General features: G+C 33.7%; 1 pseudogene; it reads right to left on the reverse strand.

Annotated features, from left to right (window-relative positions):
• Positions 1-6996: 6996 nt before the first annotated feature.
• LOC123935626 lies at positions 6997-7126 on the reverse strand (annotated as a pseudogene).
• Between the last annotated feature and the right edge of the window lie 262 nt (positions 7127-7388).

Genomic DNA, 7388 nt, shown 5'->3' on the forward strand with positions numbered 1-7388 from the left:
GAGGGAACTTTTTGCATGGAGCACTGGGTGTTGTGCAAAAAGAATGAATACTATTACGCTGAAAAAATAAATAAAATGGAAAAAATAAAAAAAAATTTAAAAAAAAAGTTTTTTTTTAAAGTACCATGAATAATAACATAAAAAAATCAAATACCTAGGAATAAATCCAACAAAAACATGATCAACATCTCTAATGAGGAAGGTCATAAAATGTATTTAAAGATATTTAGAAGATATAAATAAATGAAGAAATATACTATAGTCGAGGATTTGAAGAGTCAATATATTTTTTGTTTTACATGTCCACATTTCTTCACAGAATGACCTAGATTTAAGACGAGCCCAATCAAAATCACAACAGGAGGATTCAGAGTGCCAGCCCAAATTGAGTAAACCCTTCACTGTCTATCTGTCCTACTGATTACAACTAAACATTCTGGACAAAATACAAAACAACTACCTGAGGGTCCTTAAAAATAAACAGCAGGCAGATTGAAGAGGTGATTCAAACTTAGGAAAGCAACTGACACAGAATTGATTTTCTCAGATTTATTTCCTCTTTTATCTTCTGGCTTTGACATGAATTATGGTTCAGTCATTGACCTAGACATGGAAGAGGTAGCCAAAAATGTGAGAGAATGTCTGTCTTTTCAGTCAGAGAATCAGGAAAAGGGCCTGGGGAGCTAAGTCATGTGAGGGGAGCCTAGAGCTGGAGAAGAGATCTCATAATTCTGTGTGCAGACTGGCACAAATCCCAAGCTCAACCTTGTCTTCCTGGCCACCAAACTCAGAAAAGGAGCCATTGAAGAAAAGAGAAAAATCCCATTTTTTTCTGTTTTGTTTTGTTTTTCTTCTCTCTCTCTCCCGGTATAACTGTAGCTAAAACTATGGGAAAATCCAATTTTTCTCACCAGGAATAAAGAAAAACAGAAAAATGGAATCTTTGGTCCAAACAATGTAGAGGGAATCCTCAATAATTTTTATCTCTGTCTTTCAATAGAAATAATTTTTATCTCTGTCTTTCAATAGAAATCATTCAAACTGAAAAAGACGTTTAAAGAAAAAAAAAAAAAAACCAGAAGCTCAAAACCTCTGTAAATATCTCAAATGAACTAGCACTCATGTCATTGGAGTTCCATGAGAAGAGAGAGAAATAGGTGTAAAAGAAATATTTGAAGAAACAATGCCTGAAAATTTCCTCAATTTGGTGAGATAGATAAGTATCGATTTTCATGAAGCTCAGTTAACTCAAAGCAGGATAAACTCAACAAAACCATGCAGAGACACATTATAACTGTGATGTGTCTCATAACTGCTAAACACCAAAGACATTTTAAAGGCAGGCAGAGAAAAACTGTGACATTACAAATAGGGGAATAGAGACTCAAATGGAGAAAATTTTCACCGGAAAGAGTGGAATACCATCTTCATGTTTAGAGTAGAAAATTATTATCCCAGAATTCAGTAACCAAGAAAAAATGTCTTTCAGTAATTAAAGAGAAGTAAAAACATTCTCAGATGAAGGAAAACTAAGTATTCATCACCAAGAGGTCTGCTTTGGAGCTAAAGGGACTTCTTCAGTCTGAAAGGAAATGATACCAGTGGAAAACCTGAAAATTCAGGAATGAAGGAATAGCAACAAAAATGATTAGTCTGTGTAAATATAAGAGACTCTTTTGCTCCTTTTAAATTATTTTAAATGTGTATAACTATTGAAAGCAAAAGTTGACTTTGTCTAGTTTTCAATGTATATAAAGGTAATACACATGAAAACATTAATATAAAGTGGGAAGGACAAAAGGGATCTATATAACTGTGAACCTTTTATGTTTTACTTAAAGTAGTAAAATATTAATTCTAAGTAGACTGTAAAAAGATAGAAATCTTGTAATTTCTATAAAAACCATCAAAAAATACCAAAAAATGTAGCCAAAAAGCAGAGATATATTGATGGAATACTAAAGAAATTTCAAAATAAAGAGTATATAAATAGACCTAATTCAATGCTGAAAGGGTTGTCTTTTCAAATATATTGCAGTAAATATTGGATATCTGTATGAAAAAAAGAACCACATCCTTTATCTCACACCTTATCCAAAAATTAACTCAAAATGGATTACCAGCTTAAATGGAAAATGGAAAAATTCCCAAGAAAAATCTTTGTGAAATGATTATTTTATGCATGATGCATAAAAGAAAACACTGATAAATTGAACTTATTCAACATTAAAAAAAACTTTTCTGCATGAAACACAGCTAAGAGAATAAAAAGATGAACCACAGACTGGAAAGAAATATTTGTTAGTTACATATGTGACAAGAAAGTTCTACTGAGGATACGTATTAAAACCCTCAAAATGCAACAATAACAAAAAATTTAAATAAACATGGAGAAAGGTTTAAAGGTTTACCAGACCCTTCACCAAAGAAGATATACAGATGGCAAATAAGCACATAAAAAGATGCTCAACACCATTCATCTTTAGAGAAATGTTAGACAAAACCTCAATGAGATACCACTACACATATATTAGAATGGTTAATAATACATTTTAAAAAGCAATAGCAAATGCTGGTGAGGATGCAGAAAAACCAAAACTTTGCTACATTGCTAGTGGGAATGCAAAATGGTATAGCCATTCTGAAAAAATATGTTGGGCAGTCTCTTATAATGTTAAACATATACTTACATAGGACAAACACCCAGCAATGCCACTCCTGAGAAATGAAAAGTTTTGGTCACACAAAATCCTGTACATGGATGTTTATAGAAACATCATACATAATCCAAAAATTTGAACCACCCACAAGCCCTTCAATGAGTGAAAGGACAAACACATTGTGGTACATCCATACAACTGAACATAATCATATGGAATGAATCATATGTATACACACATAATACTGGGTTTACAATAAAGGTGGTGAAAGAATAATCTTTTCTGTAAATGGTGCTGGGACAATTGAGTATCAAGAGATACAACAGCTTACTCAAGTGAATATGCACCCCATGCATAATCAACTCTGAGTGGGTTATAGACTTACACATGAAAAGACAAAAGTATAAAGCTTTTTCAGAATAATACAGAAGATCATCATATACAGAAAGATTTCTTAAGAGAAACGCAAAAGGCATTAAGCATAAAGTGCTTGATAAATTCTTTCAAGTTTAACTTATATCAAAGTTCCATAGAACTTTTCCATAAAACCACCTTAAAATTAAAAATGTCCATGCACCAAAAGACACAAAGACAATCTATAGAGTGTAAAAAGACATTTACAACACGTAAATGATTCATATCTAGAATATAAAGAGCTCCAAAAAGTAAGAAAAAAATTAGCAATAGACATGAAATTCAAATACTGAATGCATATATGGAAGAAGGTACAATATCAGAAGAAGTGCCTCTCAGGGCAACTAGGTGGTGGCAGTTTTTTTTTTTTAACTTGATTGATTACATCGATGTTTGATTGATAAGTATTCATGATTCTGTATTTTTATGTTTCTGGGTGTAGGTCTTATATTTAATGACAAAAAGATTTAAAAAATAAAGTATATTTATAGCCAATTATCTTATAGCATTTCCTAGCAAAAAAAAGATTAAGATGGCAAATTTTCCTTAGCTTTATTTATTACAGGTGTTTATCTTAAAAGGGGGGTAAAATTTGCATTGTTCTAAATCACTGGTACTAAAAAAAAAAACCTATTTTTAAATTTTTTAAGTTTTCTTCCTAGTCTAGTTCAAATCACCTGTGTTTTCACCTACATTTAATTCTTGGAGTTTGTAATCTAGCTAAATTACTTCCTAGCTGTGAGATCCTTGCTGAAGAAGTGACTTATCCTCTTGAACCCATTTCCTCTTCCTTATGTGAGTAATAATAGCATCTATGTCTTCTGATTCTGGTGAGAAGTAAATGAGCTATTTCATGTAGAGTGCTAGCGATGTGCTTAGCACACAGTAAACACTCAATACAGGGTAATTATAATAGCTACTCTTATCATTATATAATTATCATCTTACTCTCCAACCAATTTAGGTAAGAGCACTCAGCCAGTCCTGGATTGCATGTTGGCCTTTCCTACTTGTGTTGGAAAGCTGGTGATTATGAACAAGTTCTTTAACATCTGAAAGCCTCAATTTCAATGTATGTAAAATGGGGATTAATATATCTCTTTAGTTATAGGACTCAAATGCAAAAATGTATGCAAACTCCGAAATACATCCGAAATATAGCAGATACCTTGAAGGCATAGCTGAATCACAGCAGAGGAGCCCTCTATGGTATAACACCATGGCAGAAGCTTAGAAGGCAAGTTCTCAACTCAGATTTCCTAATGGGTTTCGACTAACCCCATCTTTGCTCTTTGAGCATTCTCAAGATGTTATAGCTACAACTGTTCCTCTATTTTTCATCAAATATGATGTCCCTATTTCCCTGCTCCAAGTTTTCATTCTGTTGATAGATACTGATATGCTAATAGAAACTGTAGAAAACTGCACACATCCTGAAGATTAATCTAATTAAAATATGTGTCCAGGGGCACCTGGGTGGCTCAGTGGGTTAAGCTGCTGCCTTCGGCTCAGGTCATGATCCCAGGGTCCTGAGATCGAGCCCCGCATCGGACTCTCTGCTCTGCGGGGAGCCTGCTTCCTTCTCTCTCTGCCAACCTCTCTGCCTACTTGTGATCTCTGCCTGTCAAATCAATAAATAAAATCTTTAAAAAAAAATATGTGTCCAGTCATCTGTCACTTCACTTAGATCATATCAATTCTATGACCTTGATAAGTTACTAGCATTGTGACATTCAGGCAAGTACCTTTCAAGACCTGTTTCTGCATCTGTAAGAGTGTAATACTCGTACTAATACTGGGTACTAAAGCAGGTGCTTAACATTGATTAACACTTTTAATACCCATACACCATAAAAGAAAAGTATTATTATTGTTGTTGTTGTTTCCATTTTACACAAGAAAGTTGAAACTGAAAGATATTAAGTAAATTGCCTAAGGATATGCTGTACAGAAATCAAGATTCGAGTCCAGGTCTCTCTATTGCCAAAACCCAATCAACTACACAAAACAAATAAGACATAATTCTTTTGATTGAATAACAGGAGCTCCAAGACCTCTATTCTTCCCACATATCTAATGTTGTTTCTACATATCTAACATTGAGTCCATCTGTACAGTAATATATGTAGTAACGTTGTTACAAAAATATCATAGGATGTAAGCTACTAGAAGCACATTTCACAAAGAAAATGAATCAAACTGACTCACTTTTTAAATTTTACAAAAAAATAAAATGATACCCAATTTTTTGTGTCATAGAAAAAACTCGAACTCATGAGGACAGTAATTCTGAGTGCATCAGAGAATCCCTGAGTCCATGATATTCTATCTAAAATGTACGAGTTTTGATCACCAGCTCATTCTTTCTGGGCATAGGATTCTTAACTTTTGTAACATTTGTATAGGATGCATGATCCCCAATGCTTCAGAAAAACCATCATAAAATAAATTCAGTTTCTCTGCAGACTGTTTTTGTTAACTCCTCTTCACCCCATTGAGGAAGAAGAGACCCTGCACTAGAGTTAAACATATGACACTTGATTCTGAAAAGATGAGATCAACAGCATTTTATTAGTCACTTACACTCATAGCCCAGGAAAAACTCAAAAATGAATGCTCATGTTATATTACCTCACACCTATCTGAATGGCTATCATCAAGAGGACAAGAGATAATAAGTATTGCACATGTGTAGGAAAAAGAAACCCTTGTGTACTTTTGGTGGGAATATAAAGTGGTACAGCCACTACAGAAAACAGTATGGAGGTTTCTCAAAAAAAACCAGATCTACCATATGATCCAACAATCCCACTTCTGGGTATATATCCAAAGGAAATGAAAACAGGATATCAAAAAGATATCTGGCATGAACCCCTATATGCATCCCTCTGTTTATAGCAGCATTATGTACAATAGCCAAAATATGGAAGCAGCCCAAGTGTCTATCAATAGATGAATGGGTAAAGGAGATAGTACAATGAAATACTATTCAGCCATTAAAATGAATGAAATTTTGCCATTTGCAACAACATGAATGAAGCTAAAGAGTATAATGCTAAGCAAAATAAGTCATTCAGAGAAAGACAAATACCATATGATTTCACTCAGATGTGGAATTTAAGAAAGAAAACAGATAAAGGAAAAGAGAGATAAACCAAGAATTAAGACTTTTAACTACAGAGAACACACTGATGGTTACCAGAAGGGAGGACGGGTGGGAGGATGGGTGAAACTGGTGGTGGAGATAAAGGACTGCTCTTATTGTGATAAACACAGGGGATGTATGGAAGTATTGAATCACTGTATTGTACACCTGAAACTAATATAACACCATATGTTAATTATACTGGAATTAGAATTGAAAACTTAAAAAAAAAAAGATATCTGCCCTCCCATGTTTATTACAGCATTATCCACAATAACCAAGACATGGAAAAACCTAAGTGCCCATCAATGAATGAATACATAAAGATGTGGTGTATATATATATAGGCAGTGAAATATTATTCATCCATGGAGAATAAAGGAATCCTTCCATTTGCAGCAACATGGATAGACCTTGAGAGCATTATGCTATGTGAAAGAAGCTGGACAGAGAAAGACAAATGCTGTATGATCTCACTTATATGTGGAATCTAAAAAGGTCGGATTTGTAGAAACCAAGTAGAACACTGGTTACCAGGGACTGGGAGTCAAGGAAATTGCAGAAATATTGGTCAAAGGGTACAAACTTGCAATTAGAAGATGAATAAGTTCTGGACATCTAATGCACAGCACTGTGACTGTAATCAATAATACTGTATTATATACTTCAAAGTTGCTAAGAGAGTGGGTCTTAAATGTTTTCACCACAAAAATCAAATGGCAACTATGTGACAAGACAGAGATGTTAACTAACATCATAGTGGTAATCATATTTCAATGTGTAAGTATAAATCAAAATACTGTACACCTTAAACTTACACAATGTTACATATCCATTATATTTCAATTAGCAATAATCACGCCTTGGATAAACCTCTTTGGCTATGATACTGCCACTGTGCAAAGCTTACATATCCATTATATTTCAATCAACAAAATGAATGCTGACCTGGCCAAACACTTTTGAAATGGACCTATGAGATATAAGTTGTGCTAAGCTTATTACATATAAAGCATTACTCACCACTATAGTTCATCTTCATCTAACAATTTTTTTTCTGGTTCTACTTGTCACCTGTTATATATTTAAACAATTCCTTTCTGTTAGTTGCAAACTTGTTGGTTTTGAAGATGGATAAAGGAGCCATGAACCAAAGAATGTAGGTGGCC

Source organism: Meles meles, chromosome X (genome assembly GCF_922984935.1).
Source record: "Meles meles chromosome X, mMelMel3.1 paternal haplotype, whole genome shotgun sequence".
NCBI classification, from domain to species: domain Eukaryota; kingdom Metazoa; phylum Chordata; class Mammalia; order Carnivora; family Mustelidae; genus Meles; species Meles meles.